Source organism: Grus americana, chromosome 6 (assembly GCF_028858705.1).
Source record: "Grus americana isolate bGruAme1 chromosome 6, bGruAme1.mat, whole genome shotgun sequence".
Classification (NCBI taxonomy): Eukaryota; Metazoa; Chordata; class Aves; order Gruiformes; family Gruidae; genus Grus; species Grus americana.
The window spans coordinates 32,439,012-32,461,932 of record NC_072857.1 but is presented as its reverse complement, the minus strand read 5'-3'; the positions used below and the strand labels follow the sequence as shown (position 1 = coordinate 32,461,932).

General features: G+C 40.3%; 1 protein-coding gene across 9 annotated transcripts in view; it reads left to right on the top strand.

Annotated features, from left to right (window-relative positions):
• The window catches only part of SLC39A10 (solute carrier family 39 member 10), a 60,378-nt gene that overhangs the window by 4,993 nt on the left and 32,464 nt on the right, over positions 1 to 22,921 (top strand). For 2 of the 9 annotated variants that reach the window (XM_054829256.1, XM_054829251.1), the window contains exon 1: positions 16,664 to 16,820. The exons of 1 other annotated variant lie outside the window; for it this stretch is intronic. The gene's annotated coding sequence lies outside the window, so the exon portion shown is untranslated. Of the gene's footprint in view, positions 1 to 3,911; positions 4,033 to 6,193; positions 6,237 to 16,661; positions 16,821 to 22,455; positions 22,475 to 22,921 lie in introns of those variants that run through there. 6 more of the 9 variants (XM_054829248.1, XM_054829247.1, XM_054829250.1 and 3 more) reach the window with 5 other exon arrangements.

Below are 22,921 nucleotides of genomic sequence, written 5' to 3'. Positions count from 1 at the left end.
CCAAATTAGGCTCACAAGAGCAATTAGATTAGCAGAATTTCAAAACTCATGTTTTTTTATGACTATCTGTCTCGTCTTGGCCAAGGAGAACCATTATTATAACTCCATCTGGATAAAGGATGCTTACCACCTCCTCAACAATTTGTTCACTATTATCTCTATCAGTATGCATTCCCATACCCTTCTCCAATTTCTTATCACTGGTTGCTAGCTCTGGAGCAAGAGGTGAGGATTAATGGGAGAGTTAAATTAGCCCAGTTTCACACACCACCTTCAGTAAATCCGCACCTGAATAAAAGTCTTCAGTAGCCAGAAGGAAGAACAGAAGGTAAAACTTGTAGCTCAAGAGAGGCAAATCTGTGACTAACTCCCCAGATGAAGGACATTGCAGGTATCCCCTGCAATAATGCTCTAAGTCCACTTCTCTTACTGTAGGGGAATGTCAGACCTAATGCTACTCGATCCATATCTCTTTGCTGTAAATGTTGGCTTAACCTTAGACCTTCCTGTCTTATGTTTCTTCTAGAGTAATTAAAATACCTAAAGGGTACTTTGGTGGGTTTTTCTAACAGTGCAATTTGAAATTTGTGATCTTTCTGGTGTGTAGCTTAGAGTTGAATGCACGAATAATGGTTCTAAGTAAGGAAATAAAAGAAAATAGAGTCATTAATTTTAGTTACTGCGAGAGGAATCCTAAAACAAACCAGTTACTCCCACAACAGATATCCTGCTCTGGAAAGAGCATTGTAATTTATGCTTGACAATACAGAGTTAAATGCATGTATTTTTCAGATTTATGCCAGATAAATTGAGAGGCTATCATTTATTTTCAGGTTATTGATCATTAATCTATCTGGTAAAACCCCAACCTTCTAATAAAGAACCTGAGCATATGAGAAGCGTCAATCAATGGAGACAGAGTCTATTAACAAGCTGAATGCTGTGTACTTGATTAGGTTTGGCTGAGGTAACTGCTCTCTGAGCATATCTTCCTGTGCTTCAGCTAGAAAGCCATCCTCAGGGCATAACTAGTTTTCTAGTGTGCTGCCTTAATCTAGCAAACTTCCACCTCTGAACTCATTAAAATATTTTATTTCCTTAATTACAAGATGCTTGCTCCATTCTTCTGCAAGACCATTTAGCCTGATTCCATCTCTGCATTAAATGGTTTTAGATTTGGGCATATCTAAGTATTAGTGAAACAGAATCAGAATCCATTTTGACTGGGAGTAAGTGGAGAGATCTGATCCCTGGAAAAGGAGCTGTGCTAGTTTGAGCTATAGCTGATAAGACATTCTTATACATCTTCAGACATTGCTGGAGTAGTGATGACTTCGATATGGAAAAGGTGTTTGTCCAGGTCAATATTTTTCCTGTCAGAATTATCATTATCTGCCTTGAAGATATTAAGCATAGAATTACAATAGTTGGACCTAGTTTGGTTTTTTGTTTTTGTTGGGTTTGGTTTTTTTTTCCCCAAATTCAAGGGAGCTTCGGGTTTTGGTTTTTAGCTAACATCATACCCAAAGTCTTTACTAATGTTATCATAATCTAGGTGTTTCAGTCTTCTGTAAATGGTCATGACTTCACTTTCTGTGCTTCATAAGTTGATTTTAAAATATATTTTAAAGATTCCCATAAAAACTTCCAAAGGTCAGACTAAAATGGCACAGTCATTCAAATGTGAGGCAGCTTCAAATATTCTGCAGTCTAACTTTATGTCTACTGTCATGGCTCAGGAATTCTATGAAACCAGTATCGATGGTTTCTGTTTAATGTGTTGCACTGCCAGTTCAAGCAAGAAAAGTGAGTAGCTGAAAACTAAATAGTTCTCTAATATTTTTAATCTTAAAAATTAGGAGGGAAAGATGACCAAAAGAACTGGCTAAACAACGTTGTATTTAGTCTTGCAAAGATGAATGAACAGAGTGCTGCTATTCCTTTCAGCATATTCTCATGAAGTCTCAGATAACTCATTGTTGGTTCAGGCTTTGTGTGTCCAGGGGAAAACAAAGGAAAAAGGTATTACATTTGAGTTTGTAAGCAGTGTTTTGCTTGTTTTTTACAAAGTGTTTTTTCTGGTAATAGGCATTATTCTAATTCCCAGCCTACAGCACTGGAGCTGAAATTACATGTGTTATAAATACAATTTGTCATAAATTTATATGGTGCCAGTCAGCAGCTTTAAATGTAGGTTTTGCTTCCTATAAATCTAGAATGAAGAAATTTTGATGGATTTGAAATTTAGCAAACTGTTAACATAATCACAAAGTAATGATTAGAAAATTATCTAAACTTCTGCAAATATACAAGTACCCATGCTTTTGGACATACCATGATCTCCCTCTGTATTTCGTTCATATGATTTATTCTCTTTTATGTATCCTTTTACTTATAGTGGTATCTTGTTTGTTTATTTTACTTTGAACTTTTAGAGGAAGGGGCCTGTGCTTAACTTACTTGTAGAGAATGGGCTAGTACATGTGGCTTAATGCATTTGGAGCCTCAACCCCTGCCTTCTTGACAATATGTACGGTAGCAGCTTCATTCACCTGCTGCCCTGGCCAATTCCAGTTAGGCTTTTCCTACAGCTGATCTACAGGAGTGAGCGCCAAAACAGCAAAGGAAAAAAATTCTACAAAGTGGCAAAACAAGAATTCCTCGCTCTTAAATTTAATGTTTTAACTAAGCCCCCTCAGCACAGAAATAGAAAAGTTTTTCTTCACACAGAATTTTCATTATGAGTAAACCAGACTTAATAATTACAGGCTAATAATATGAACATGAGCAAATGAAGGCAAAGCAAAGAGGCAATGTATTAAGGCAGACAGTACATAATTTCTGGAATATCTATACTGTATACTTTTCTGCAGCAACTCCTGGCAGTTGTATGCAGCAAGGTATTTCATTGCTTTCATTGAAAACGTACTCAGAAATCTTCTATGATGGCTCAAACAAACTAAAAGCTAAACCAATTTTCTTGAAGGGGTAAGAGGGAAGGGAGCCTTTCTTCATGTGCAAAGGTCTCCATGGGAAAGAAACCAGCCATGCCAGTTAATGATGGCTGTGCATTGCTGCTGAATTGTAGATGTTGGTTTTATCTTTTATATTTTTCTCTTCCATTGTCATTAAAAAAAAAACTCTATTGAAACTGAAACTTGAGAAACAAAACTAACTTTGAAGTTTAATCCAGAGTTTATTGAAGTGAGCATATTAATTTTAGTAGATTTAGTTTAATTTTATGTTTTAATTCTTAATGTTTTTAATTTTAATTTTTAGTAGATTTTGCATCAGCTGTATACTGCTTTTGGTATACCGCTTTTCTCATAGAGCCACATAATGTTTGGGAGCAATGTACATATACTCCGCATATGAGAGAGGCCTAAACGTTACTATCTAATAGAGAAAGAAACACTGTCATCTTGGTTCAGAATGAATTCAGCGTGTGTGAAGCATTTCATAAAGAAGCAGATTTGTTATGTTAGAATCACAGAATGGTTTGGGTTGGATGGGACCTTAAAGATCATCTAGTTCCAACCCCCCTGACATGGTGTTATGGTGGTTGTTACAGTGTCACGTACCTGGCAGAAATCAAGATTATTTTTTTTATTATTATTTTTTAATATGTATGCAGTGTACCTAAAGAAATAACATGGCTTTCAAAATGTCTGGCTTCTAACATCTAGGACTTCTCCAGAAATGGCAGAATCTGGAAAAGATCTAAATGCTTGGTAGTCTCACAGCAGGAAACACCCTCCCATACTTACACGTACACCAGCTTCATGTCCTGCCACACTCTACCTTCCATAACAAATGCTCTTGTCCTAATTTGGTGTATGGTCACAACCACATTTTTAAGTAATGATTGTGACATGCAAAGGACATGATTCAGCAAGACCCTAAAGCACATGCCTCACTCGTAGCACATTTACATTCCCATTGATTTGAAAGGAGCAACTGAGTCGATGTAAATACTTGCTTGTGTAAAGCCAGCAGTATGTTTTAAACTCTTGAACTGGAGCCTGATAAAGTGTAAGTACTGTGTTCCTTTATAAACATTGTTTTATTATCATTTTCAGGGAAAAAATTAAACCAAGCAGACTTCCTTTAGGTTCACTAGGTGACTACTGGAAAAGATTGCTTCAGGGTAATAGAAACCAAGTAATCTTTTTTCCACATTCTCTTGGAACTCCACCAGCCGCAAGCACAATGGAGGGTGGAGGGAGGAAAGTCTTACATCCCATTGTCTCCACAGGACTTGCTGTTCCCTACTGAACATCAGTGTCAGTTTTTCCAACGGCTTGCAGATTTGTCAGATGGAAAGCATCTTTCTGCCAAAGATAATGTATATGCTTGGAGTGGATGGGTAAAGAGGAGAATTGTGTCACTCACAGATGGCTTGCTTGGTTTTTAAACACTTCAGTAATCATTCCTACATTGTTTGTGGATGCTTTGCAGTACATAGGACTACATTGTATTAAATCCTAGGTTCACAAACTAGTATTGCTATAAGTATCTCAAAATTACGCACAATGCTTTTTTTTATACCTTTTTTAAAGATCAGTGTTGAAATAAGTTCTCTAAAAAAGCTCTAGCAGTCAGCTTTTTTGGTGGGAGGTTTCTGGTGTCTGGTTTTGCTCCTCCTAGAACGTGACAAAATGAAACTAAAGGAAAACATATTTTGCCTCCTCTCTGAACTTATATTAACAACATGCTTTTTTCCGAAAACAGAAGAGAGTTTCGAGACCATACAAATATTATTGCTAAGTTTTAATCCCCTGAAAATAAAGTCAGGCTAAAGCAAACAAAGTCCATTGAGGAGAAGCTGTTTTCATTAGGCCATTAACTTCAGCGATGCTGTGAGAGGCCATTCCGGTGTGTGTCGCTATGCAAGCATCAAATAGGAAAATGTTCTCAAGCTGCCTCTTCCTGTATGATGTTGAAGGAAAACTGTTTTAAAGTTAATTAGGGGAAGATTATTCCTCATCAGTATCTCAGGAACAGAATACATATGCATGCTATGTCCTCTATATCACCAGGGCATGACTGTATGAGAGAGATACTACGTAGTAAGTCAGTGGCTGGAAACTCCAAAGGCTTGCAGTGAGAAGAGTGGCTGGGCAGTAAGAGACGAAGATAGCTTAAGTTTTACAGTTGAGCCCTTACCAGAAACGGATTTGTTTTTCTTATTGATTCCTCTGAACATGTCACTATTCAGTTGCAATTCTACTTTGGCAAATGCTGCCACAGAGGAACCATCAGCACTAGTTTAAGTACTATGTTTCCTGATCTTAAAAAAAAAAAAAAATCAACCCCCAAACCTCAAATGACAATTTGGTAATGTCCTAATACCAACAAGACTTTTCTGGAGCTGCACTGGTAATAGCAGTAAGAGGGATTGAAAGAGAGAAGAAAGAGTCAAAGAGGGAAGACTACTTCAGAGGGGGAAATCTATTTCAGAGTATCTCCTAGACTGAATACGTTTGGATGTGTAGCGTCCCAAGGCAGTGGTCTGTTGTGAACATGACTGCCCCTATCTTGCAAACACCTCACCACCAGCACAGACAGCCAATGTGTATTTTTTCTGGCATCATTAAAGACAGAGACTGTTTGGGGGGTCACAAAGACTGACTCTCTGTCTCTTGCCCTCAGGAGATCATTGACTTTTGAGATGAACGTTGTTTCCGTGCTGTTTAGCAGTGCAACACAAGTGGTGTTTAAAAAAATATATAAATGGAAAAAGTTGCAGTTATTTTGATCCACCGCACCCTCCTCTGCAAAAATCATTTTTCTCGGCATTAATGTTTGGATTACAATTAAAACTCTCAGCAATAACCTCTGAAAAATAGCCTTCTGCCGCTTTGCTGTTCACAGTAACTGGGGCTTGTACACTGCCCGCATCTTGGTGCTCAACAGTTAAAAGTTTTGTGCAGCAATTTGAAGTGAAAACAGCAGCTCTGGTTTTAGAACTAGAGCACTACCATAATATTGTTTTTATTAGCTCAAGGTTCAATTTCAATATAATAATAAATAAAAAAAAACCTGTTCAAACAGTTCCTTAAAAATACAGTAGTTTAAAAAAGAAACTGCATAGATAGCAAGTATTGCTGTTGAGGGAAGTGACTATAGGCCATGCAGTGTCTCCCTCCTCTAAAGAAAGAGGAAGAGGAGAAAGAGAGAAATGACAAGAATCAGCCACTGCTGTCCTGAGTGATGAAGTTGGCACTCAACGTTGTGTAAGTGGACTGATCTGCTCTGTAATGTCTGCATGTTGCTTTCGGGAAGGGGGGGCGTGCAATAGTTCCAGGCGCATCATGGCTCGTGGTTCGTTTTCTGATTCACTGCTCTTTAGAAGCTGCACAAGTTTTTTGGTTTTTTGGGGTTTTTTGGGGGGGTCTAATTAGTGATAGCTGTGATACTCTTATCTTCTGAGATAATGGGCCAAAATTTATGTACTTCTTTTACGATAAGAAGAGTAGATTACATTAAAACCGAAGTCCCCTTGGAAAAAAACAGCAATTATTGTCATTCTTATCTTATGAATTTTGACACTGCCTGTAATATAAATAATGTTATTCCAGAATCACACTGTCCAAATGAAGTACTTCTTGGTTATTTGATATAAACTTCAGTAAAACTCCATGAGCTGGTTTTGGGATGAGAATTTCCCAGAATCTGACCTCTGCTTCACATGGGAATTTGGCAATGACCCAGCCCAGGTGCACGTTAGCTGGGGAGCCCCAAGCAGTCTCTTTTCAAGTAACTGGCTTGCCTAAAATAGTCTTATTCCAAGTTTCCTTGCAAACTATTAGTAAGTATTGATATTAGTTTTAGCTTCTATTTAGTTTTAAGAAACAATGTCTTCAAGCTCCTGTGTACAATTTCTTTTCATTATAGATATTGATTTGCCAAAGGATATTATGTTGTGCTTCAGAAACTTATTCTCAGAATTCTAGTGAACTGGAAAGTTGATAGATTACAGGCTTTCAAACTTCAAATTTCACTTGTAATTAATCCAATGGATTTGTCTCTCATATATTTAAGATTTAATTAATAGAAAAGTAATTCTGGAAATGTGAATGAAATTACAGTGTTTATCCAGTTACAAAGACGTGTAGTACCTGCAAATAATAGAGAGATGATTCTCTGAAGTAAATATTGTTTAAAGTAAGGCTGTGATTCAAACAACTGTGTTAAGGTACTAGGTTTCAGTAACTACGTGGTTAGTGGTCTGATAGCCAAAAGCTACTGTGAGACTGCTTTCAGTGAGAACTTCTAGCCACTCACTTCAATACATGAACAAGGTGAAGCACATTCGTGGGCCTTTTATTTTTTTTTTTCTTCTACTGCTAAGAAACCTCAGCAGTAACTTACACTAAAAAACTATTCAGAAGTTATACAATGTCCTGGTTTCAGCAGGGATAGAGTTAATTTTCTTTCTAGCAGCTGCTGTAGTGGTGTGTTTTGGATTTAGGATGAGAATAATGTTGATAACACACCGATGTTTTAGTTCTTGCCAAGCAGTCAAGGACTTTTCAGCTTCTCATACTGCCCTGCCAGCGAGAAGGTGGGGGCAGCCTAAGAAGCTGGGAGGGGACACAGCCAGGGCAGCTGACCCCAGCTGGCCAAAGGGAAATTCCATACCATATGACGTCATGCTCAGTGTATAACTGGGGGTTGGGTGGGAGGTGGCGCAGCTCGGGAACTCGAGCGTCTGCTTCAAGTGGTGAGCAATTGTGCTGCGCATCACTTGTTTTGTATATTATTATTTATTATTATTCTCATCCGTTTCTGTCCTGTTAAACTGTCTTTATTTCAACTCATGAGCTTTACCTTTTTCTCTTCAGTTCTCTCCCCTATCCGACTGGGGAGTGAGTGAATGGCTGTGTGGTTGTTTTAGCTGCCAGTGGAGTTAAAAAACCACAACAGATACACTCTTCACATGTTTAGAGAAAGCTACCTGTTGGAAGCAGTTCCACAAGCACACATATTTATTGAGAGATGGCACCATGATTAAATGAAAAAATAAATATCACTCCCAAGATGCTGAATTTTGCCCCACCTGTCCAAAAGGTAGTAGTATTTGTTTCAATTTTTCAATTAATTTTCAGCCTTGAATTACATCACTGCATGCTTGTGGAGCATTTTGGTATACATTCAATAATGTAAACCTGTTAGAAGAGCTTTTACTGTTCAATATTTTATTTTAAATATTCTTGGAATGCTCTGCTTTACCAACAAAAGGCATGAACTCAAACTTGTACGTTTTTCTTGGAGAAGTCCACAACAATTTCGTTACAGCTACCATAGAGGCTCATCTGAGTTTACCCTTTGTGTGTATGGCAATGAATTTTTAGTTATATTTATAAAGTGAGAGGTAAGAGATAAAAGAAGGGAAGGCTATCTGAGAGGAGTGGAAAGACATAGTGTGAGTGAAATCAAGCATTTTCAAACATAACTTTTTTTCTTTGTTTTTTTCCTTTCCAATTTCAATGTTGACAAAACTGGCATTACATTTGTCTCAGACTGGTTTGCTTCCCCTGAGTTTGACAGTTATATCAGCAATGTCAGTCCAACCCAACCATTGCAGAAAGGGATTTATTTTCTCTCTGCTTGTTTACTGGCATTCCCACCCTTGAGTCTTTTCTCAGCTCTCTCATTGCTCTAACACATGCCAAATACCTCACCTGACATGTCAGCAAAGAGACATGACCACATCCCTGCTTTCCCAAGCAGTCTCACTATTCCCATGCTTGCTTGAGAAAATGCTTTGAAACTTCTCTTCCTTTTCTAAAGTATAATGGGATTTATTCATCACTGTATTACTCTGTCTGCTGCTGTATCTTGCTCTCAGTGGAGTTACTATTGGTTTACAGCAACAGGCATCACGTGAGTTTGCCAAGTCCTGCAGCTGAAAAATAGCAATGAAACAGGCCTCCCCATCTCTCCACCTCTCTTCCCAGCTTCTAGTTGTGCAACATCCACATGGCTTGTCTCTCCATGTAATTTCACGGGTAGTCATCTCTGATTTTCACATTTCTTGTCATTTAGACCATATTCTACATGTCCTCATGCTTCATCTTTTTGTGTATCAGCTAAAGTTTACTCTCTTCTTTGTAGATGTTTATACTTAAACTCACACTCCTACTTGTGTCATTAAAACTGTAATTACCATCCAACTGTGCAAAGCATTTTGAGGCAGCACCTGGTAGGACTGTCAAATGGTTGTAGTTAAAGATTTAGAAATTGGAGTGTTTCCTAATGTCATTCATACATGGTGCCTCCTTATTTATTTTCTGTAGAAATGCAGGGGTTAACATGTTTTTACATCGTGGAATACAGGTGGAACAAATACAAAAATGTAAATTATGGGGAAAAAAAACCCCAACAACTTCAGTACATGCTAGCATTTCAAAGCCAAGGTCATGTACTTTTAACGTTGATGGCACCCTGAAGGCCAGCATCCTACTGCTCCCTCTGATTCTCATTCATGTAATTGTCAGCCATGGAAGGATAAACACAGCTAAGCTTAAGCTAACTCTTTCTGTAAACTGTGGGCCAGTCATCACTAATTTCGATTTTGAGAGCCTTTTTGTTGATTTTAGATTTTGCTACTGGTACAGTTGATTTAAAGAAAAACAAACAAAACAACAAAACACCCATTTCATGATTTGCTTTATATTTGCAAACGATATCTTTTTTTGTTTTCCCTGCAACTGCGTGTTCTTGTCTCCCGTCTTCTCCGTAGGTGTCCCTTCGAGGCTTCCGATCCGTGATAAAGAAGGGATGAGGCTGGAAAACATCCTTGCCCATTCGTTCAAGCTTAAGTTACTGAAGCATGTCCACAGTAGCTCATATTGGCTTCTCTTTCCACTGCTGAAATTTCACAGATGATCAGTCCCTCCTGAGGTATTCAAAACAGGTAGCCAGTAACTTAAGGCTGTCTTGGCTTCCTGATTCTGCCCGCCAATAACAGAGGAATTGCGGGAGCTTAAAATTTGTCATTTCCACTTCCATGTGCAATAGAGGTGAAAGAAATGGGAAACTTCACTCCAGCTACAGACTAAAATCCACCTTTAGAAGAGCTATGGTTGTATTAGTCAGCTAAGTCTAGGTTATATATATGTATCAAGACTGCCAATCACCAAACTAGTGGTTAAAAATTAGTAGGGACTGACATAAAAGATACTGACCTTCATTTTCTTACTTTAATCTGATCATTGATTCTTTCAAATCATGTCAGGGACAGTATCATTACATTTTTCCATTCTGTTTGAGAAAAGGGCGTAAAACAAATTCCTCAGCATGTAAAGAGATTACATTAAAGTCAATATTTCATTTTTGGTGAGGTGAGTCAGTTTTGGAATTGATCCAGTTTGCTTTTATAAGTGTTAGCCTTTAGAGGAATTTTCAGTTTACCCCACCCAGCCAGCTAGCACAGCTTTGTTTAATGTTTTGATCCCTGCCTGGCTCCAGCAGAGAACATCCCATATTTATTGATACAGAGCTCTCCTATGGATATGACCATAAGTTCTTCGCGCTCAGCAATCTCACCCCAGTCACGTGCTGAAGGAAGCAGCTGACTGGCCTTTTGTCCTAAAAAAAAAATAAAATAAATAAAAAAAAAAAATCTCATAACCCTGTGAGATATGTCAATTAATCCAAAACGTATGTTCTGCTTGCTTGTTATAAGAATTGAAAAGCTGAAGAGGAAAAGGCGTGACAGAGCAGTATAAACTATGTGCATGACAAATCATAAACACAGCACAGAGTCTGGGTCATATCCTTTGGTATGAGATCCTTCTGCAACCAGTGAGTTCAGAAGAGATGCCACAAGCAAACAAGTGTTTTCAACAGGCAGGAAGGAAGGGAGAAAAGTAAATAAACCCGAGTCAGCAAGAGGGGAAGGCGGCTGTGACACGCTGTCCTCCTTTTCTAATATCTTCCATTTTGACTCTTACCCCAGCCCTGCTACTAGCAAATCCCCTGTGTCTCAGGTCCAATGAAAGGGCTTTTGGCTGCTTTAGGCAGTAGGACTGGCAAGTTGTGTTTGAAACAAATAATAACAAAACAAATTCATTTAATACAGTAAAGTTTGCCCAGCAAGAATTTTCCTGTGGATAAGCTACACTAGCGTTAGCTAGCTTTGCAAAATTAACCAAAGGTCTATGAGTCATATCGGCTTTTTTCCATATTGCAGGAAAAAGCTCTGTGTGAAACAAATACCTCAGTTGTTGCTGCAGCATTACGCCCTTTTGCTTATATTCTTTGATGTTTATGTAACCTTAAGGCTAGAGCCAATGAAAAAGGTTTGGGTTTTTTTCACTAAAAATGTCAGCTTGTGTTTAAAAACAACCCCAAAAAGCCTAGCCCTTTCCCACAGAGAGACCAACTCAAAAACTTCTGAAACACAGCTTTGCAACCTGTATCTTGTTTTGTCATGTTTTAAAAAATTCATGAGCTTCTGTTTAAACTAATTTCCTGTCAATATTTACACTAGTATCTTATTTAAAATTATGCGGACTGTGTCATTAACACCAATACTTTTGCTTCAAAACCTATATATGCCTATGCTTGTATATATACTGTCTGAATAGGGGAGTATGTACAAGTTGTTCTAAGAGAAGGGTAAGAATTTTTTTTAAAAGGAAAAAAAAAAAGAAAAGCTCAGATAGATTTCCCTTTTTTTTTGTCCCATCTTATGAGTAAAGAAACTTTCAAATTATACTTTCTAGTTGGTGCAAAACTAGCCAGATCTACTTTGAATTATCATTGGAATTTATACAGTTGAAACCAATTAGAACTAACTAAACAAATCTGCCAAGCAAAGGCTTAAACAAGATCACCCGGTTTAGCAGGAATGTGAAAAAAGTATATATAGTATCTACTAAAAGTACTTTTTTTATATACGGCCTTGAAGTAAAATAAACTTGGGCTTTAATTTCATTGCAAACAAGCCAGGTAGTCCTGAGGCAGTGAAATCCCCGAGGACATGACTGCCTATATTCAAGCATGAGCTTTAATCACAGAATCACTACTTGCTTGTAGTGATATTTAAGCTCACTCTGATGTTTAAACACCTTCACTTATGTCCTTGCCATAAGCAAAGTTTTTGCTGCTTCAGTGCCCAATCTCAGTGCCCTCTGATATAGCCTGGGAAACGGGTACATATCAAACCACTCTACCAGACAGTGAAGGTACAAGTAAATCTGTACGATACAACTAACCACCTATGGTTATATAGTAAGTACATCGATAAAGTCAAAAGCAGAAGAGACAACTGTCAACAGGTCATATTTTGAGATCCTGTTTAGGAAATTATGTAATGAGGAAAGAAGATGTCTTCTATATGATTTCTTGATATTTCACTTCAGCAGTTCTTGTTAGTGCACTTCTGAGCAAAGCCTCCTGTAGTAAAGCTCTTTCACTCCTAAGGACTTTGATAAAATATCTCTGCTTGGCAAGTTGGCATCGACAATAGCTGTGCCCTGTTAACCATTCCTTACCTCCTCAAGGTTAATTCTGCCACTTGCAGTCTCCATGAATCTCTTTAGCAAGCTGAATAATGCTTCTTGGCCATTGTCAAATAAGAAATGGCATTTCTGACTTTGATTCAGGCTCTTAGAATGAATGAAAGGCAAGCACAGAAGCTAGAAAAATGTTTTAAAGAACAGAAAAGAAAATATACGTGTAACGTATACACCACAACCCAGGTATGTTGGCATTCAAACTGCCCTAAATTCTGGTAAAATCTTTGGACAAGATGATTTCAAATAAAGGAGGAAGTTGATGTTTCAAGCCATCCATCATCTTGGATTTTTCTTGAGACATCCGTATTTCAAAAGCAAGAAAATTAAGTCGGATTCTTCAACCAAAAAAGCTAAATTTGCCAGACACTCATGCTTTAGGGGGTAAATTAATAGCGAGGAAAATCTTGCTTCTAAACAAACTACTTTTGTGTATACTTATATATGTCAGCCTTCTATCCCAACATGCAGTTGGGTGGTTACAAGGAGGTCAGGGAGAAAAATCAGTGTATGAGATCTGTCAAACTCTGTCCAGTCTCACACGTCTTCTCTTTAGGCCTGCGTCTCACAACTGAATCACGACGCTATATCCTGTCTTTTCCTCTGTTGTCTCCTGTGCCAACACAGCTAGCTGACCAAAACTAGGGTCTGCTGACCAAATGCATCACAGGGTACTGGAAAGAGGTCATGGCACTGTACTGGAGCTGGAGATGTGCCTGTAGACAGGAGCCCATCTTGAGATGAGCCCTGCTAGAAGCCACAAGCTGCTTGTGCAGCATTATACCCTAAGTCCTTCTGTATCCCTTGATAGGATGTGCTCTCTTCCTGCAGCCCAATGTACGAGCATGTACTGTGCAGCGTTACTCAAGTGCCCTGTGAGCATAGAGGGGCGGAAAAAGACAGTTCTGTTCTAAAAGTATGGTAACATATTGTTCTGTTTGAAGCTTGAAAAGTCAATCTGGATTTGTTGCGTGCATTTGTGTTACCTCAAGCTACCAGCACTCTTGCAGTGCTGGCTACCCTGCTCTGTTGTACCAGCTTCCCTGCAGCACAGAAAGGTGTTCCACGTGCTTTACAGGGAAGCATACTTATTGGCTGCATGCTTTTCATAGGGATGCCTGATTTAATAGTTTTCGTTCTGGGTTTCTGAAGCTGAGGAAACTTGCACTTTCTTTAAGTATTGATGTGCAGGCAGTTCTTGTACTAAACTACATGGTTAAAACTATGGCGAAGTAACCTAACTGCAAGATACAATGTACAACTATAGGGAAAATACTCTAAATACGAACAAGCTTTTCAATGTATCAAGAGAAAGCCATCAGCACGCTAACTGGGAAGGTGATAGCCTAAGTCAAAATAAAAATGAGACTCCTATCTTAACAGGAAAGAATACTCTATCTCATAGTGCTGGCAGGCCTGCTGATGGTCCCTTCTGGCTTTAAAATACACAGATACGTGTTAGAGCGTGTAACAGCTGGAGAGGAGGACTTCTCCTGCATAGAAAAGCCACTAATATATATTTTTTATTGGTATACCTCGTTGGGGTGGATCTCTGGAAAGTAGCTCTGTAGCATCAGTACCTCCACAATAAGGCAAAGTTGCCTTCAGAAAAGCTTCCTTACCTACCTACCTAAATTTCCTAAGTTTCCTAAATACAGTAAAACTAGTACAAAATCAATCAATCCTGAAATTTTAAAGGACCTTTCTGTATTAAACATCTTAATTTCAATTAATCCATTGTAGTGCTCCTACTAGAATTCTTGATTTTGTTTATGAGATCGTTACAGTATTTGAATTTTACTTAGAGAAGCTAACAAACCCCATATGCCTATATTTTATTACCATGTGTAGTTCACTCAGAATAAACTCCAAAGGAAGAAGATACAAAACTTTACATTAGATTCCTTGCACTCAGTAGTTTTCTTTCTAGACCAAACAGCAACACAAATCAGTCATACCTAGTAATCAACAGTGGGTATTTTGGTAGGTGTCTAATGACCAATGTCATTTTATTTGCTGTACAAAAATTCTGAGGGATAAAGGACCTGCTTTGAGGCAGAAATCATTCAAGTCATACAAATGGTCTGGTGCAATAGTTTGGTATAGGACCTCACAATCATGCTAACAGTCCCTAACACTTGACTTGAGCAGAGATTGTCAAATTTTTGGACTAGTAAGGTTTGTATTCTAGTCGTTGATTCGCTAAGATATTTGGGAAAAAATGAGGGAGGGAATGTACATGTTATTTTTTTCCCTCAAAATAGATACTAAAGAGAGAGAAAAAGGTGTTGGAAGAGATTTGAAATTAGAAAGTCTGTCACTGGGACATGAAAATGATGGGGGGGAGGAGGGGAAAGCGTAATTGGAAAAGTTCAGTAAAGATTCAGTATCACGTACCAAAAGATTGGTGTAGCTGATGTGGTCTTAGGTCCAGAACTGTTTGACATGTTTACATGTCTTTCTCTTCATCAGTTTGTTACATTATCTGCATTATAATGCATATTAATCTTAGAAAAGTTTACTTGTTTTCTTTTGCACTGTGACTTCAGTTTTATGCTTACGTGGTTTTTGGAATCCTACAGATACCAACTTTCTTTTGGTTTCTAAACAAACACTATTAATCCTTTACACTTTCAGTATTTTAAACTGGTTTTGTGTTCTAGGGATACATCACCAAGCAAAAATTAACATAATAACTTTGGGAGGCTCTTGGGGTGCATAAGCATGGGGTAAGGCTTGGTCTGAGATAGGACTATGGGTAGGATTGGATTCTGGTTCTGCCCGGCCAGATTTAGCGTAGTGCTGGTGTGAATCATCTGGTTTAACGAAGGGACGAGTTTAGAAAGGATTAGGTGAATGAGTTCAATTCAGTAATAAAAGAGTCTAAAAGAAAAATGCCTGTCTTCTTAACAAATGGGGGAGGGAGGGTGGTGTTTTGCTTGGTTTGTAGATTGGAGCCTGCTCTGGTAACATTGGTTGTTTTTGGAGGAAAATGTGGTGAAAATTGTATGCAAATTTTTCAGGAAGAAAAATAAGATGGCCTAGAACTTACTCAAAACGTTCCTACAACTGCATTTCAGCCTTTGAACATACTTTCTATAAATAACCATTACAAAATAAGCTGGTTTATTTTAAAATAGTATTTGGTGTGAAGGACTCCTGTATATTGCAGGTCTTGCGTTACAAACCAAAATGTCTACTGCTTGTCAGTGTTGTTCTAGTAAACGTTTTAATTGACGTAAGGATGGGGGGGTTTTGAGTTCTGTAGCTGTTGTGTAGGACTCAAATGTATCAATCCATCGTGATGAAGGGCCCGACCTTGAAGAGGGGGCATGTTTGTCATCTAAACAGGTTTTGCTTTTATTTCACGCGTAAGCCTGGCAGGATTTCCTAGAGTTAAATAATGGCGGTAACACGCATCTCGTTCTCAGAAAGGTATCTCGGTTCGAAAGCCAAGCTCTGCCCATGAAATACCCCTTCCTTCCTGTAAGGCTGCTTCTCCCCATGCCATCGGGTGCCCGGACAGCCCCGCAGCTGCAGACGCGGCAGTGAAGGCCCGGCCCCGACTCCAGCAGCAGGCCCGGCTCCGGCCGAGCGACCGGCTGTGCGCCGCCGGGGCAGCGGCCCAGGCCGCCCTCCAGCCGAGCGGCCAGCGGCGCCGCCGCCTGCCCTCCACCCGGGTCACAGGTGGCGGCTCCGCTTCCCGCCGCCGCCGCGGCCCGCCCGGGGGACCGCAAGGCTCTCGGCCGGGGGCTCGCCCGGGCCCCGCCGCCGCGGCCGTTGTGCGACAGCCGACATCGCGGCAGAGCCTGGCGCGAGCTCTCGCCAGAGCAGATGGCGCAGGCGGCATGACTACCGCGGGCGCTGCCCAAAGTTGGGGGTCGGCCGCCAACCGCCCCGGGGCCGCTTCCCGCCCCGGTCGCCTGCCGGCCTCGATGGCTTGAGTGATGAGCGCAAGCCGCTGCGGGGAGGGGAGAGGGTGTGCGGGGGGGTAGCCACGCGCTACGCCATTTTCGTAGTGCGTGGTGGAGCAGGGGAGGGGGGAGCGCAGCGGAGCAGGGGGAGGGGAGGAAATGGCTCCGCATTGGGTAAAGCGGGCTGCGGGGACGCGTGTGTAGTCGGATCCGCACGGTGCGTAGGGGTGAGTGTAGAGAGCGCGTCAGGGCTTGGCGTAGCCGTGGTTTGTGAATAGCGTATCGGCGGCGGCAGGAGCTGCAGCAGGAGGAGGAGGAGGAGGCGCCGCGGCGGTTTGGTACCGAGCGGAGAGGGAGATGCACACGGCACTCGAGTGAGGTAGCTATAAAACCCCATTTGTTTACATTCCCTCCCCCACAACCGGCCGGCGCTGCGGTGAGGGTGGCGGCCGGCCCCGGGCTGGCGGCGGGGGGGTGGGGGGGTAGGGGTTGCGGATGAGGAGAAGGAGCCGGTGACGATCGGCGGTAACGGACACCACCTTCCCCGGGATGCGGAGCGGCACGCGGGGGACACGGCGGCGCGGCCGCCTCATCACGTGGCGGCGGCGAGACCCGCCGCCGGGCCTGGGGCTGCGCGGGTGGGCGAGGGAGGCCGGCGGGGGTCCGGGGGGCGGCGGGGGAGGGGGCCGTGCCCGGCCTCCCGCCCTGAGGCAGCGGAGCGCGAGGCGCCGCCGCGCCCTGGCGCATCCCCCTCACCCCCTTTCTTCCCCCTCGTGAGGCGACCATGCGGCAGGTAAATCCTTCTCGCCTCCCCCCCCCCCCCCCCCTCGAACGAGGGGACTGGGACGTGGCGGTGGCTGCGGGGCTGTAGCTGCCCCGGCCGTTTTGGGCGGAGAGAGAAAAAAAGGGGGGGGGGGGGGGGCGGCAGGATGCGGCGGTCGGTTGGGGGCGGGGGGCGTCGCGAGCTCTGCTGCGACCTGCGAGCGCGCGCGGCCCGGGCGGCACGGCCGCTGCAGGCTGCGCTCTGTCCGGGGGGGCTGCCGTCGCCTTGGGGGTCCGGTTTGCACGTAGCGCTCCTTGGCGTTTGCTCTTCTATTTCCCTCTCGCACCCTTCCTGTTCGAGTGCGGTTTGGGAGTGCCCCGTCCCGCCGAGCCGTCGCTGCGCGGCCACGTGGAGGTCCCGAGTGTAGGTAGAAAGTCCCTTCTCGTTCCGCACAGGGTGCTGCAAAGGGAGAATCGCGTACGGGGGGGGGGGGGGCGAGGGAGGGGGTGAGCTTCGGTGCTGTGTCTGTGACGGGCTTTCTTAGTATTTTGTCGCATTTGTTCGGGGGCAATATGGTGATCGCGGATGATGAACAAGCCACGCGATTAAATCTTGCTTGGCTTGAAGCTCCTAGTTAGCGTTAAGAACTGCAGAAGTTGCACTTGGCCTGTAACTTGCACATAACATTAAACAAAGGTAAGAGAGGGTCAGGAGATTTTGTCACTGGCTGTAGTACACCAGACACAGAAATCATGAGTGAAAGGAATTGGTTTACTGTTCTCAACTATTTCTGCTGCTTGTGCTGCATCCTTTGGAAACATATACTTAACATTGAAACTTTGGAATAAAATTACTCTTTAAACTCTTTAGTTATCTTTGTCTTTTTTGGGGGGGCTTCTGTAGAAGTGTTCATACCTGCTAGCTCTTAAACTCTTGCTCGAGTTAGAAATAATGTTGGTTTCTAGCACTCTAAACACTATATGACTCTAAGTAACAATCACCATTTTTTTTATTAAGATAGAATGTTGTACTGTAATACCGAGGGAACCTGTGATACATGAAGCCTGACACAACGTTGACAAATGCACGCTGGAAGGCCTGCTAGTTTTCAGAAATGTGGAAGCAATTGCCATCTAGTTAACAAAAGTAATTTTTGGGGTGTGTTATGTTCTGGTGCCCCTTTGGGTAGTAGTAACTGATACAATGACATAAAAAATAGAAAACTATTTCTGTACAAAACAAGTATCCTGTTAGATTTTTAAAACTCTGTTTTAACAGAGAATGCACTCAGATTTTCCCTTACTTAAGAATGTGCTTTCCATTAGATGCGTAAGGGAGTAAGTATTCTGTGTGGACTGATGAGGCATACTACTCAACTCCAAAGCAACAATTTGACTTAATAATGGTTACTTCTTAGGCTAATACTTTGGCATGATGATACAAGAAAATAGCGTGAAAAAGTTATGTGGTTCCCAAGTACATTGAGACCAGTGTGACTGTAGACTTTCCTAACGAGATTTTTGTTCTAAAACAAATGTTAAAATAGAATTGGTGGTATTGTCCTGCAGCACTTCTTTTTAAACTGCTTTCAACACTTAATACTTTTGAGGGAAAAAGTATGCAGCCATGCAATCTATTTCTGAAAGAGTATAGGGCCTGTATATAGACTGAATTAATTGTGTATGTTTTATGAGATTAATGGTGGCAGTTCCCTACGGGAATGTGCCTTAGTGACCACAGAAGGTTGATTTAGAAGGACCATAAACAATTGCCTATCTGGAATAGGCTACATGAAAGAAGATTCTGCCTACGTAAAAAATATTGTCCAAAGCAATGAGGTTTGTTTTAATTAATATTCCTTGCTTTCATGTAAGTCTTTGTGCTTTCCAGGTTGGCTTAAATAAAAATCAGGTACTAAGTTTGGAGTATGTATCCAAACAGTCATAAAATGTGCAATTATAGAAAAGTTGTGGTTTAAAATGGTGCAAATAGGCTCACAGACTTAGCTGTCTTGATGTTTTGTTTCTCCCATTACAAAAAAAAAAAGTGAAATTGGATCATGAGGGTAATTCAGGCATGTTCGGAAGGTTTAAGTGAGAAAAAACAAATCCTGGTGCTGACCTTCAACTACTACAGTACTGGGAAATACTCCTTTTTGATTAGTGATCTCAGATTAAGATTTATGTGACATTGTAACAGTATCCATCTTCTAGAGTTACATCGTGAAAAATCAGCAGCAGACTGTTGAGTGCATATGGTACTTAGGCTTTAAATGTTATTAAACCATTCCCTATGAATATTCGGTAGGAAACCTTAGTAAGATACCTACTTTTTGTGTAGTTAGACTTGCACAGATCAATGCATACACATAGTAAAATGAATATATCCAACCTGGTATAGATTTCCTTCGTTCCCTTCACTAAGTCAGTCAAGCAACTGTGATTTAGATACTTGTATTCATAATACATTATCTGCAAAGCAATGGCTGATTCAAGTAGGAAGAAACTTAAGTAGTGCCCAGATCACATGGACCTCAAGCTTAGGTGTACATAGACCCAAAGGAAGTATGTTTGGACTTGTTTGCTTTGGCTGTTCAGTTTTAATGTCGTTTGATCATGATTGTGCCTATTGTAATGGCTTTGTTATTCCTGTCTCTGTTCAGTTTTTACAGAAGTAGAAGTTTATTTTGAATGTATGATCGGCACTTGATAAATCAGTGATAAGATAAATCAGTTTGGATTTGGAAACATGTTTTCATCAGATGGAATTACTGAATTAAAATTACACAAGCTATTTAAAAGCTAAGCTCCAGGAAAGTTTTCCCATAAGTTAAGATTTGGTCCTTAACAGTGGCAAAACTTAGTGGAAAGATTGTGGCATCTTTACAAACTATTTTACAAAATTGGGGATGGACAGGTGTAACTACCTGTGTGAACAATGAAAATTAGAGAAAGAAAACCTCATTCCATTTTCTTCACAGTTTGACTATCAACTGTCAGAATGTTTGCTATTTTATAGTGTATTATTTTATAGCATGTTTTCAGAATTGTCAAATGAACATATCCTGACTTTTTTCTTAATACTTCAGAATGTCAGTAGAAGTTTCAAAGAAGAAAAATTTAATTGCAGTTCTTCTGTTCCTTGTGTAGGTATGCTTTTCACAGAATTGAGCTTTAGGTACAGAGAGAGTTCTGTGAGTACTAAGAATTTATGCCTTTTGGGAAGCAGTTTCTGTTCTAATGTGAGAAAATCAATATAACTTCCTGTTTTTCTGTGGGAGTCCAACTTCGCAAATATTTAAAACAATTTTGTCGTATGAGAAGTGTTCATCTTTGGGAGTGGGCTACTGAAGTTACCTTAAATGAGAACTAATCACTTTAGCTTGCTGATAAAAGCCTAAAGTAACACCTGATGCAGAAAGAGTTTAGATTTGGTTTAGGTCATTCTTAAATTGCAACTGACATATTATTTGAAATATACCTAATAAAGTCTGGTAAGGAAATGTGTGCCAATTAGGCAAAGCTAATAAAAACATTTTTTTCTTTAAGTTTCAAAAACTGATTGAAATGCTAGAAACAATGTCCTGTCTACATTGTAATCTCCTAAAGGAGAGAAATGTATGCGCTGCATCAGTCTGCCTATTCAGAATATTTTACGTGCTATTGAATCAGTGCCATTTCTCTCTTTTTTCTTTTTTTTTTATGCACTATGAACTGAGGAGTAAAGAAGTTAAAATATCATTGTTTGAAGACACTTGTGTTTTGTTCCCACTTGTGATAATCCAAACCCTATACAGGTTTTAATATCAAAAAAGCTGGAAGCCAGCATGAAAGTCTGGGAAGATGATGGTTTCCTGATGTCGTTCAGAAAAGCTTATAAGAAGAAGGGATGTTGAAATTATATGTAGGGTGTTGTACCCATGCTGGGGGACATGGTTCATTACACTGGAAATGCTCTCATCTTCTAGGTATCGCATTGTGCTGCCTCATCGCTCTTCCCGTTTTCTGACTTCTTTGTCTGTTGCTGCAGAGGAGGAATGACTCAGCTGTTGCCTTTTCTCTCTCAGCTCTTGATGACCTAGGAGCTTCATTCTCATCTGGATATCAGCTTTTCTATAGCTTGCTGCTTTCCAAAGCAGTAGGATGAGAGTGAAGAAAATCTGCTGGGTTTATTAATGTAAAATTAGACTGCTACTAAAATGGATGGACCTATTACAGAATTTATACTGCATTGTCTATTGGAGAGCCTGAATGTAGGTATATTTGTTACTGTTGCTCTCTGAATGACATGAACAGAGTAAGAAATCTTCCTGAACATATCTTGAACATCAGCAAAATGAACCTAGCAAGCTGTGGATCAGTTTGCTTGTGTTTATTAGAAAATTTTGGCAAGGGAAATTAATAAAATCAATCTCCAGGTTTGGTTTTGGGGGTTTTTTTGTTTGTTTTGGGTTTGTTTGTTGTGGAATGTTTCGGTTTTTGTTTTGTTTTTAAGAGCAGTCATTATTAAGAGCAGCAAAAGAGAAATCTCATTTTCACTTGTGAGAAATGTATCCGTAGCATTACAATGAAGTTTGCTATAGAAACCTCCCTCTCTTTCTTTTCTGTTGACAGTCACATCATCTCAGTATTAAACAAAGTATCAAGTACGTAGAAAATGTGGAATATTAACTAGGGAGCAGTTAGAGCTCTGTAGCTTCTGAACTGTTAAGAGCTACAGAAAATTGTATTTTGTAAGCATTCAGTTCAGTGCTTAAGTGACAAAGACTTTTGCAGTCATTGATACTAGGTAGCTACATCAATCTGGAATTGAAATAAAGTCTGCGTAATACTGGAAGTTAATGAATAACTATGATCATATCTGAAACCCATTAATCAAATGAAGTCCTGTAAAAGTGTTCCTGTGGTTAGTCTTTTCATAAGATAAAATGCATATGTGAGATAAAAAGCTCTTCCGATTAAGAACGTACGAAGGAAGTTTTACGCAAGATTGCAGGATTTGCATAAAATTATAATCCTCAACAGAAACTTTGTGCAGTGTTTCTGCATGTAAGTCATAAATGCTTTAGAAATAGTTTCCAATCACAGCTCCTAGTAAAGACCACTGTAATAAAATGTGAATTTTTTATGCACATAGCTAGTTTCTTAATACTTGTAATATATTCTAGACTTTTGTTTTCATGTTATCGAAAAAAATGCAGCCTAAATTGCATCCCATGCTAAAACTCTTTTTTTTTTTTTTTAAACACAGTTACTGTCTTTGTACTACAGGTAAGAGATCAAGTTTTGTAAAGTGTGTTGTCTAAATTTATGCATCTTGCAGAATAAGATACAGTCCTAGCAGAAGTTCATTTTTAGTGGCTCAGGGCAAAAATTCTCTTGCTGGCTTTTGCTAACTATGTATGTTCAGTAGTAGGGAGAGGAATATGAGGGGTTTATGCTGACTCTTAAAAGAATGGATTAGGATGAGATACTTCAATAAGAAAGCAGCAACTATAGCAAATTATTATTATTTCTGTTATCTTTGTATCAAACTTTGTGGTTCAGATTAATTGCAGTAAACAGTTTTGCCAGGCAATGTAAACTACTTTCACTGTCTTTGAAGACCATACTTTGTCTTGTATTCCTCATAGAAACTGCTGTTTTGTCAGTGCTAAGTGGCTGCATTTGTCTAATGCAAGTGTTTTATGGTGGTACTTTGACTTTGGTGCATAGGAA